Source organism: Euprymna scolopes, chromosome 30, assembly GCF_053919585.1.
Source record: "Euprymna scolopes isolate OS-2025 chromosome 30, ASM5391958v1, whole genome shotgun sequence".
NCBI classification, from domain to species: domain Eukaryota; kingdom Metazoa; phylum Mollusca; class Cephalopoda; order Sepiida; family Sepiolidae; genus Euprymna; species Euprymna scolopes.
Window position 1 is genome coordinate 13,028,340 of NC_136511.1, and position 12,500 is coordinate 13,040,839.

Genomic DNA, 12,500 nt, shown 5'->3' on the forward strand with positions numbered 1-12,500 from the left:
ACATACATACACACTCACACACACATACACACACATACACACACGCATACACACATACATACACACTCACACATACATACACATATACACACATACATACACACACATATACATACACACACGTTCATACATACACACATGCATACATATATGAGGTGCCTTCAAAATTTTCCAAATTTTTTTGGACCAGGTATTTAAAATAGTCGTAGAGTCTTGAAAATTCAGTATGATATTGCGATATATCTTATGAGATGACTGATCAGTTTTTATGATTTCAGGTGCAAATGAACAGCCACAGTAGGAATTGGAATACACCTTACTAAAGCCTTTATCAAAGCTGGTGAATTTCAAAAATGCAATTTGGACGTGAGGACCCTACAGAAGAACAATATGCAATAAAACGCTGTGTTAAAAATGCCATAGAAACGTATGGAATGGTACAGATTGCTTTTGAACCATCTTGTATGAACCGAGTATCACTTTTTAAGTGGCACATGGGATTAAAGGAATGCAGGGAGTCTTTGAGGGATGATGAGAGGTGTGGGGAGAGTAATTAAGTCTGAACACTAGAGTCGATTGGCCAAATAAAGAATTTCATAGATAAGTACTGGCATGAATCTATAAAGAAAATAAGTGCCCAGTTTGATATCAGTGTGGGAACTTTACACACAATTATCTACGAGAAACTGAAAGTAAGGAATATTTATTCAAAGGGTCCTCCGTCCATGCCATAAACTTATATTTGACTAAGATGGACATCAAGACAGTTCCTCACCCTCCCTATCATCCAATCCTTGCTCCCTGTGACTTTTGATCATTCTCTAAGCTCAAGGACAAACTTAGAGGCTATCGCTATGAAACAATTGAGGAGGTGAAGGCTGTTGTGACGAGGGCCATTCCCACACGCACACATGGGGCTTTCCAGACGTTATTGGAACGGTACACCAAGTGCATTGCAGCCGGAGGTGATTACTTTGAAGCGGATTACAGTTTTATGTGTGTACCATAAATAAATGAGTCCATACGTACAAATCTAGAAACTTACTTAAGGCACATCGTATATGTATGTATAAAGTGACCTTGTCTCTGTGTGCGAAACGGCCTCTAGCTAACTACTTCGTCTATTTTGAGTCTACAGACTTGAAACTTGATAAATAGGAGAATCGGTAGCAGTATCAGAATTTTTGTAGGAATTTTTGACACCCCTAACACGAAACTGCGAATACAATATAAAAATCTCGTAATTTCTCTGTTAAAAGTGGGTTATTTATTTTCTTTATGGATTATACTTCCAAAATAAACTATTACAGTTGTTTTAAAAGTAATAAAAATATATTTTTTTTTAAAACAGTAATGAATTTTCCGAACTCAATATTTTTCAATTTTTAAACTCAATATTTTTCAATTTTTAAATTTTAAAAATCTATCAAAATTTTTCTATTGATTCTATTTTTACGATATTTTCAGGGTCAATGTGAAATTTTATGTTCTTTCCAATAAACCGAATATAATATTTTAGACAAACGTTTTTTTTTAAATTCACGCCCCCCCAAGTGTCACCCATTTTCAACTTTCTCTTAAAAAGTAAATAATTAATTTATGTCGTGGAGTTTTATATATCAGAAATTGAAGAGAAAAGGTCAATAAATAATATATTCAAATTTAAAACAACAAAAAAAATCGCTTTTTTAGAAATTTACCTGTAAAGTCCGAAGTTTAAAACCTTATTTTATAAGAACACATTGTTTCTTTTTGTCTTTTTTTTTTTAATGAAACCTTGGTCCTTGCTCCTTTAATTGAAAAAAAAATTAGGGCTTGAATTACATTTTTCGAGGAGTTATAAGCTTAGAAAGATAGGGGGTCGAATAATTCACGCCTCTCATTTTGAAATGTCTATTAAAAAGTAAATAATTAATTTATGTCGTGGAGTTTTATATATCACAAATTGAAGAGAAAAGGTCAATAAATAATATATTCAAATTTAAAACAAAAAAAAAATCGCTTTTTTAGAAATTTACCTGTAAAGTCCGAAGTTTAAAACCTTTTTAAAAAAAAACACACATTGTTTTTTTTTTTTTTTTTTTTAATAAAACCTTGGTCCTTGCTCCTTTAATTGAAAAAAAAAATTAGGGCTTGAATTACATTTTTCGAGGAGTTATAAGCTTGGAAAGATGGGGTGGAATTATTCACTATTTTCACGAAATTTCTGACACTGCTAGAAAATCGGACGTGCAGTTTGGATTGTGGACAGGAAAAACAACTGCTAAGGGCTCAAAATTGAAAAATTAGAACTCGACTAAATGTGTATCTCTTACGCATGCGCCAATATACATTTATATGTTATTGTTTTAAAGTTTTGTTTTGCATATAGACGCTGGAGAGCTATATGTTTTGGTTCCGAATCTAACTGACCACAGAAAGTGATATTTTGAGTGCACTACAATAATCAATAAAGAATTATTCAATAATATTAAATACGAAATCTGCATAAATTACTAAATGTAAGCGTATGGCGGGCACTCTGCTAATATATATATATATATATAGTCCGAATTGCATTTTTTTTTTACATGGGGGTCACCACTTATCAAGGCCCGAAGGCCACTCAAGGATAAGGGTTATTGCGTGTACAGTAATCAATGAGATAGTATTGTAGTAATAATTAGTATTGGGGGTTTTGATAGAGTGTCTTACTTAAGGGGGCGGTTTGTCAGGAGCTTGTTTATGTTGGACTTGAAGACCTCCAAGTTGTAGTTAGATGGGAAACAGGCAAGCGGCAGAGAGTTCCCCTGGTGTGCAGTTCTAAGAAAGAAGCTTTGCTCATGGAATCTACGTTTGGATTTAGGCACAGATAAAGAGTGGGGAAAATTATTGACAATAGTTTCAGCGAGACGGGTGTTTCTCATGAAAGATTGACGAGGGGGGACGAGGGATTGGAGCTCAGACGAGCACCTGCCATGGAAATAGCGATATAAAAAAAACAGGCTTGCAACGTCTCTTCTGTGGGAGAGAGGTTGCAGAGAAGTGAAAAGGGCATCCCCCACTAAACCACGAAGTCTATTTTGTACTCTGTCAAGGCAGGAAAGGCTGTTTTTAGCAGCTCCTGCCCAGATGTGGCAGCAGTACTCCACCCTTGGACGTACTTGGCTTTTATATAGATAGAGAATTGCATCAGTAGTGAGATATCTTCTGGAGCGGTAGAAGGATCCCACCATTTTCCCAACGTCCCTGGCAACAGATTTGATGTACGTGTTCCATTTCAGATCAGGAGTAAAAGTCAAACCCAGAAACTTGTCAAAACATGGAGCCTCTCCAAGACGAGAGCCATCCATTTCAATTGATGCCAGATGGAGATCAGAGCGTTAATAATGTAAAGATAGAAGCTTGGTTTTGGATGCATTAAAAGTGACCAGCCACCTCTTCCCCCATTGTACCATGTGCTCAAGATAAGAGGAGAGAGAATTAGAGAGAACTTTGTCATTCACGTGTATTCCTTAGACAGTATATATATGAATGGAAATTTATAAAAAAGAATACGAAAAGTACAAAAGCTTATAACTTTTCTTTATTCGTTTTCAGTTGTTGACGTGTAGGAATACAAAATAATATTATGAAAAACAAACTTTTTTACAGGTACATAATTTTCGACCGATCCTTCAGTCTTCATCGGTGTAGTGAAAGTGATGAGGATACACGGGGAAAAGGGGAATGAAAAGGAAGGAGGAGGAGGAGAAGGACGTATAGCCAATGATATATATATATATATATATATATATATATATATATATATATATATATCATTGGCTATCATTGATTACAGTGTGACAAGTTATTAAGGAGGTTGAGAAAAAAACTAATATGCTCATAACTTGTTTATAGAAATAATTTTCAAACATTAAATGAACTAGGAAAAATGCCTAGAACACAATAATTGCATAGCAATGTCTACGTTGACATAATTAGTAGAGGATACGCGATTCTTTTTTATGAATGACTTGTTGGTCCACAGAATTAGTCAAATTTCTGATTTCGTCAACAGTTATTACTCTCGATACCTATTGGAGAGCATCCCACAACTCATCTTTTCTTTTAAATATGCGTCCACTTGTATGGAGGTGTCGCTTCATGATACTCCAAAGGTTCTCAATTGGGTTTAAATCTGGTGAATTCCTTCAGAAAAGCTATGTAAGCATTTGACGTCATTTTTACGCCTTCTGGAACTCTCCATGCGCCCACTAAAGTACCTTTGATAATCCTAGCCCAAATCATTATCCCACCACCATCACCGTAGTGGCGCCTTAAACGCTGATAACGATGTCGCCCTTTTAGAACTCATCCCTTTCTCCAGCCACCTGGGTCATCAAGAGGGAAACGCACTTCCTCCGTGAACAAAACTTTGGAAAAATCAATTTTCATGTTGTTCTCTGCTCGTTTCAATCGTATTTATATGTGATGTTGCTTTAATGGAGGCTTACAGAAGTCGACATCGAATACTTTTTGAGATATTCTTCAATCCAGCTTGGTTAAAGACTTTTCAACTTTTCTGCCCAGAGTTCTTAACAACTTCACGTTTAATTTGGAGTAGAGAACAGCGTGAAACAACTCTAGATTTACTTTTATCAACTCTCTTACGTACCTTTGTACGACCATTGACAAAGTTCTTCACAGTTTGATGGTACCTTCCTATCATTTTCGGTGTTTCGAGGGTAGTTTTATCTTTTCCTAGCTGTTCTGTAAAGTACTCTTTTCAGAAGTACTCAAACCACCTTTCCGACCCATTTTATTGACTAAACAAACTGCCTTGTTAATAATTTGACACACCTCAAATGCCGTATATTCAGCAATTACGATGGCAAGCTGTTTACATTGCGCGGAACAGTACGAAAATTTCACAGTACGCGTAGCTCAGCATCGCCAGCGTTTCCGAAGCTTTTGATACGAAACTACCGGTAAGTTTCTGAAACTGGTAAAAAATGTAATCTCGTTAATAATTTGATACGCAGTGAAACTTACTTTTTGTATGAAAACCAAAGAGGGGAGACATTACATATGAGAAATATTTGGAATCAAGTCTCTCCTCGCTGTTATTTCAGATCATTTGAAACCATAGCAAAAAGTTTTAATCTCACCTCTATAGGCCAGCCAGTGGGAAATATAAGATATTTTGTAATTCATATACAAAACTAGAAAAAATGGCTATGATTGAAACATTTTATGGCTGTAAAATGTGCCAAACATGTCTCTGGACGATGGATGATCCCCCTAAATGTGACCTTAAGGGCAAATGTCACATAGGCCACTATACAATTCAGGTTATTAGCTTTCCTATGAGCTCACACTTGTTAAATTCTGATCAATAGTCGCTGAGATTTGGAACTTATAAAAATGCAAAACACGGTGGTATATATATATATATATATATATATAATATATATATATATGTATATATATATATATATATATATATATATATATATATATATATATATATATATATATATATATATAGTATCGGCCATAATATAAGGAACGGGAAAAATTACAATTATTCATGTATATTTCAAAGATTTGTGCATGGATTTTTCTGAAATACTCAGAATAAACAAATAGAACCAATGTGTATAAACTAGTACCAAAAAAAATTACGATTCAATATTGAGAAATATTTTAGTTTTAAATTATATCTGTGGATTTATCCTGGCCAAAAGTTAAGGAACGAAATAGAAACTTTATGTTTTTTTTTAATGCAAATGTTTTAAAAAATAAATTCATTCAATATTTAGTGAACATCCCTTTATTCTTTATGACCTCCCTGCACCTTCGACCACAAGACTGGATAAGTTTCTTGCAAAATTCAGGATTTATCTTTTCCCACTCTTCCTTCAATAAACTCCACAAATGATTTTGATTTTGAGGATTCCTCGTCTGTGCTCTTTCTCCAATCATTTTCCAAACATTTTCTATCGGATTCAGATCCGGACTCTGCGCTAGCCAGTCCATTACTCTTATTTCTTCTTCCCGAGGTAACTTAGCACTTTTTTTAGCTTTATGGCAAAGGGCGTTATCTTACATAAAACTGCTTGGCTGATTAGGTGAAAGGCGTAAGCTCTCAATGACATGTTGTTGAAGGAGCTGCTTATAAGTCTCCGCATTAATCCTTCCATAGATTCGAACTAGAGGATCAACTCCTTCCGAGAATATCATACCCCACACCATTACACTTCCCCCTCCGAATTTAAGTGTCTTTTTAACACATTTGGAGGATAATCGTTCACCTGCTTTACGCCGGACATGCTTCTTTCCATCAGATCCAAGCAAATTTAACTTGGATTCATCGCTGAAGTGAACCTTAACCCATTGTTCATAAGTCCAGACGACATGCTCATGGGCAAACTTCAAACGGCTATTTTTGTTCTTCTTAGAGATCAAGGATTTAGATACTGGCACCCTGGCATGCAATCTGGCAGCTGCTAACCGTCGAGAAACAGTTTTTCTAGATATATTTTTCCCAGTCTGTTCATTAAAATCACGAGAAATTGATGTTGCGGATTTGAATCGGTCACTAAGAGCCTTCCTTACCATAATCCCATCTTCTCTTTGAGACGTTTTAGGGGGTCTGCCCGTTTTAGGGGATGCTTCTAATGTATTTTTATTTTTATATCGAGCTATCACACGATGAAAAACACTTTTTGATCTTCGGACGATATTAGAAATTGTTGAAATTAATTTCTTTTCTTTGTAATTGTCTAAAATTAATTTTTTTTCTTTGAGAGACAGAGTTTTGCGAGTCGGTGACACATTTTTCTTTGTTGTGCTTATCAGCAGTTCCAATATTAAAAACTAGCTATTTTTATGTAAAGTTTAGTGTCTTAAAAATAAATTTTCTATTTCGTTCCTTAACTTTTGGCCAGGATAAATCCACAGATATAATTTTAAACTAAAATAGTTCTCAATATTGAATCGTAATTTTTCTTTTTTTTGTACTAGTTTATACACATTGGTTCTATTTGTTTATTCTGAGTATTTCAGAAAAATCCATGGACTAATTTTTTAAATATACATGAATAATTGTAAATTTTTTCCGTTCCTTATATTATGGCCGATACTGTATATATATATATATATATATATATATATATATATATATATATATATATATATATATATATATATACTGGAACCAAATTTAATCTTTAAATGCTCATATCTTTGGTTCTATCGGACGAAACTACATGAAAATTTTTAGTCTCTTAGAAAATTATAATAGTATTCTATGGTTACAATTTCATGACAATTGATAAAAAAGGAACCTATATTTTCAAACAGAAAAATGTGCCCAAATTTACCTACATTTGTATATAAAGTATCCTGGCAAGCTTTAATTTTGCTTATTTTTTTTTTTAATTTTGCTTTGTTGTATCCCCTGGAACCTTGCAAGGCCACTAATATATATATATATATATATATATATATATATATATATATATATATATATATGTAGTGTTTATATAAAAAATATAAAAAGTCCAAATTTTTACGAATGATAACCGCAGAAAACATCCATTTCGGCTCTCAGAACATAGAATTTTGCGTAACGTTTTTTAAAATTTTTTAAATTTTTTTTATTACATTTTCACCCCAAACAAGGCAGATTGCATCTTTGATGTAGGGGGCTACTATCAGGGGCAGCAACTACTGGGGCACTATGTTGGGATTTGGTCAGCAAGATGTCGGTTCACGTTGCACTTGAACTTCTGCATGTCAGTACAGTTAGGGAATCAGGGACCGTGAATGGAATTAGGAAAGCGTATTAGGAATTGTGTTTTATGGCTATGATAATGCAGTCTTCCAGAATAACATCGTTGGGTATATGACAAGTAAAAAAAAAGTCACTAATTTGCCATTATATATTATCTCTATCTGTACTATTATATGAAAGAAACTTTGTCTGCGTGTCTGTATGTCCGTACCCTATGGATTCAAAAACGGTTGGGCGGATTTCCATGAAATCTCACAGGGAGGTACTCCATGTACCTGGCAGTTTTTATAGACAGGTTTTGTATCGAATTTTTTTTCGATAAGTATCAAAAATTCGTAATCGGAATAAACCGATAAAAGAAGGAACAGGCGATTTCAATCAAAGTTAACACCTTACACAGCCTAACACTACAAGTGCATTTGAGATGTATTTTTACCACACAAGGCAAAAGCCTCTACATATAAAATCAACAGTAGATATTTTGATATGACAAGGCCGCGTTCAGAATGAATGTCAAGAGCACAATTGAAGTATGTTTCTTGACGTTTTTATTTTAAACTTAAATTCAAACAATTATCAACGCACAAACAATAAAGCTAGGCATATACAATCAACAGTAAATTCTTTTATATAAAAGTAGTGCGTTCGAAATTAATGTTCTTGTTTATAGCACAATTGAAGTATGATACTTGACTTTTGCATTTTAAACTTTAATGCAAGCCATTATATATATATATATGAATATATATATATATATATATATATATATATATATATATATATATATAACTACTTCATTTACTTACATAAATTTAATATACGGAAGTATAGATTTATGCGTAAACTTTAAGTATTTACTTCAAAAGTGCTCAATACGTAGGTAGAGCTAGTTAGTAATTTATAAAATATATATGACGATTAAGCTACACTGAATATTCTGCGTTTCATCCACTGTAGGATTCGTAGGCGCATAAGCCTGACGGATCCTACAGTGGATGAAACGCAGAATATTCAGTGTAGCTTAATCGTCATATCTATTTTATAAATTACTATATATATATATATATATATGTATATATATATATATATATATATATATATATATATATATATATATATAAGCTACATTTGTCTTTACATAAGCAATAGTTTGTTGCTACACTGCCATGACAGTGTAGCAACAAACTACTGCTTATGTAAAGACAAATGTAACTTGCTCTACTTCTGTATTGAGCACTTTCGTATGAACCTCATTATATTTCACTGGTTAACCTAACTTTTGAAAATAGCAACCTCAAATTATATATATATATATATATATATATATATATATATATATATATATATATAAGCCCTATCTCCTGTTTGGTTTCATCGAGCTTTTACATCTGGTTGAGATTACTTTTTAAATATTAATTCTTTAATATTTATAATATACTTTAGTTTTACCATCTTGGATCATTTTGGTAAATTTAATTGTAATTTTATTTTATATATATATATATATATATATATATATATATATATATATATATAATTTTATAAAATGAATAATAGGTTCTCTACAGTGCAATGTAGACTACACTATATTATTAACTAATAGATTTGATTGAAAAATAGACGATTTCACAGACTTCGATGACAATAAAAATATGGAAGTGTGAAACATTTGTTGATCCTCATTCAATCCCGGGCAATATCGGGTCACTCTGATAGTTTATGTTGCAATTGAAAATTATTGCAAGCTGTCAATATTGTCATTATTCTTTTTTTAACTTTGTCTGATATCTAACGCCACCTTTTTATATATGTATGTATGTATGTATGTATGTATGTATGTATGTAAGTACGTATGTATGTATGTATGTATGTATGTATGTATCTATCTCTCAATTTATCTGTTATGTTTGACGTTCATCTTCGTCGCCAACTGTTATCTTTGCAGGTTGAACCAAATAACGTATAAGGCAATACAAATGAAGACTCAACAAACAAAGGTAGATCAATAAGAAGTGTATTAGGAAAAGTATATTCACAGTATATTTACATAATGGTTGTCAAGTAAGAGAGTCTTGGCTGGAGAACATATCTGCTCTCGGCTCGGCCTTCAGTGGCTTCTGGTTAACACACACTCAGACAAACCGAGTCTTGCTATTTATGTGTAATATTATCCACATATGTAAATGAGTGGGTGCCACCACAACACTGTCTATGTAGCTTTCTATCTCTCTCTTCTTCTCTCTCTCTCTGTCTCTCTCTTTCTATATATATATATATATATATATATATATATATATATATATATATATATATATATATTTAACATGTTTATTCATTTCGGAAAAAAATATAAACAAAGGGCAAATAACTCCTTTCTTATAATAAACGCTCAGGGAGCGAAAAAGAAAGAAATTAGTACGGAATCGCTAATCTATATATCTATAAAAGGGAACGTGTCTGTCTGTGTGTCTGTGTGTCTGTCTGTGTGTCTGTGTGTCTATGTACATTTCCCTACGCAATAACTCTGTCAATTTTTAGTCTATAGACTCGAAATTTGAAATACCGGGTACTGAGATTTGGGAAAATCGATGTGACGGGTGTCAGCCAGAAATTTGGCTGTTAAGGGGTCAAAGTTCAACGATTTGAACTTTTAAGAACTCTACCAAACTCCTTCGACAATTTTGGGACTAGACACTTGAAATTTTAGATATAGGTTCCTTGAACCGTGATCTAACTTAATAAAGTGATTTGAGCCCGAAACTATAAATTGTTAGGGGTCATAATAGGGGTCAAATTAAAAAAAAATTTAATTTTTTTTTGCTCAGCATACACCTCCAAACACCCGGGCAACGCCGGGCTGAAATGCTAGTAAAAAAATAAATTTAAAAAATCCACAATCTTATATATATATATATATATATATATATATATATATATATAAATATATATATATATATATATATATATATATATATATATATATATATATATGAGAGAGAGAGAGGGGGGATGAGAAATGCATAGATAGGTATATATAGTGAAGGAGTGAGAATAGAAGGATAGCAAGCGTAAATGTTTTGCGTGCGACAGTAAATAAGTCGAAATCTACCGTGGAAATTCCCGCCAATAGGAATTCGTTAAGACGCCAAAAAGAAAAAGAAAAAATACATTGTGAAATAGGAAACGAGAAAACTATAATCCGAACAAGCGAGTGATGACGGTGACGGTTTTTAAGGCTGTGGCGTGACAGAAAGAAGGGAATCGTTTTTTTTTTTTTTCAACTTTAGCGTGACAAACCAAATACTAGATGAAATAGAAATATGACAGACATATTCAGAAATTGATTAATAATTTTCGAATATTTAATCTTTCTTTTTTCGTAAAATTTAAATGCAATACTAATCAGAATTGTGATTGACCAATGAACTCATTAAAAAATAAATTTCAATACGAAAACAAACCAATAATTATATTTTTTTTTTATTTGCGCTGACCCCTAACAAGACATGGACGTAAGGGGCTATTTTTTTTGGACCATGCTTAAGAAAAGATGTTTGTTTACATTACATTTTAATTTTTGCATATCAGTATAGCACGGGGAAGGAGGTAGCAGGAAATGAATTTCAAAGTTTAGCTGTTCGAGAGAAGAAACTATAAGAGAAAAAAGTTTTCTAGCATTTAGGAATGTGAATAGTGAAGGGGTGTGATTTGGTTGCTAAGCGGTTTCACCGGGTATGTGCACATCGAGGGGACACAAGTCAACGTGTTCATCAGAGCACATTCCATTAAAACATTGTAAAAAAAAAAGGCAGAGATGCAAAATTGCGGCGATGGGACAGAGGTTGGAGCTTAGTTGACAAAGTCTTCTAGTTCTATAGAGGGAACCTACCTTATTTGCAGCGGCCTTTGCAATGTCCTCTATGTATTTGTTCCAGTTTATATTGCTCGCAAATGTTAGGCCGAGGAGTTTGAAGGAAGAATTCTCAGGTAGGGTGTTATTTGTCATGGATATCAGTGGTTGTAATTATTAAAGGAAATCAGCTTAGTTTTACTAGCATTAAATGTTACCATTCATTTGCGGCCTCTATATACAACGACCTGGCCTGGGGTTCATTTTCTAATGACTCTGCCATTGTCTTAGATTATATATATATATATATATATAATGAAATCAAAAGGTGTTTACCTGATATATATATATATATATATATATATATATATATATATATATATATATATATATATATACAATGAAATCGAAAGGATGTAGTGTTTACTCAATATACGCAATGGTAAACTTCAATCTAATATAAATACGAGATATATAGATAATTTAATCCCAACCGAATAAAAAAGCTCAATACATAATACAGAGTTTATTTTTATTATAAAATAAAGAAAATTAAAACTGTAAGTTGAACTTTATAATTAAAATTTATTGTTTGACTGAATACTCCCAAAAAACAATTTACAAAGTCGTTTTTCCGCGGAGTTTCAAAGAATGCTATTCTTGTTATTGTTCTGATCAGAGGACAAAGAAATTAGCAATGCTAGAATTTGCTGGTTATGGTATTAAGTGAAACCACAATTTATTATAGTGATGTTACATGATAAGTGCTGTCCCCTTTTAATGTAAGTATAAAAATAGAGAGATTAATTAAAATGAAAATAAAATGAGAGAAAGCAGAAATCGAACCCTGGACATAAGTTTTAAAGAACAATAGGTTTAAATGGAATGTCC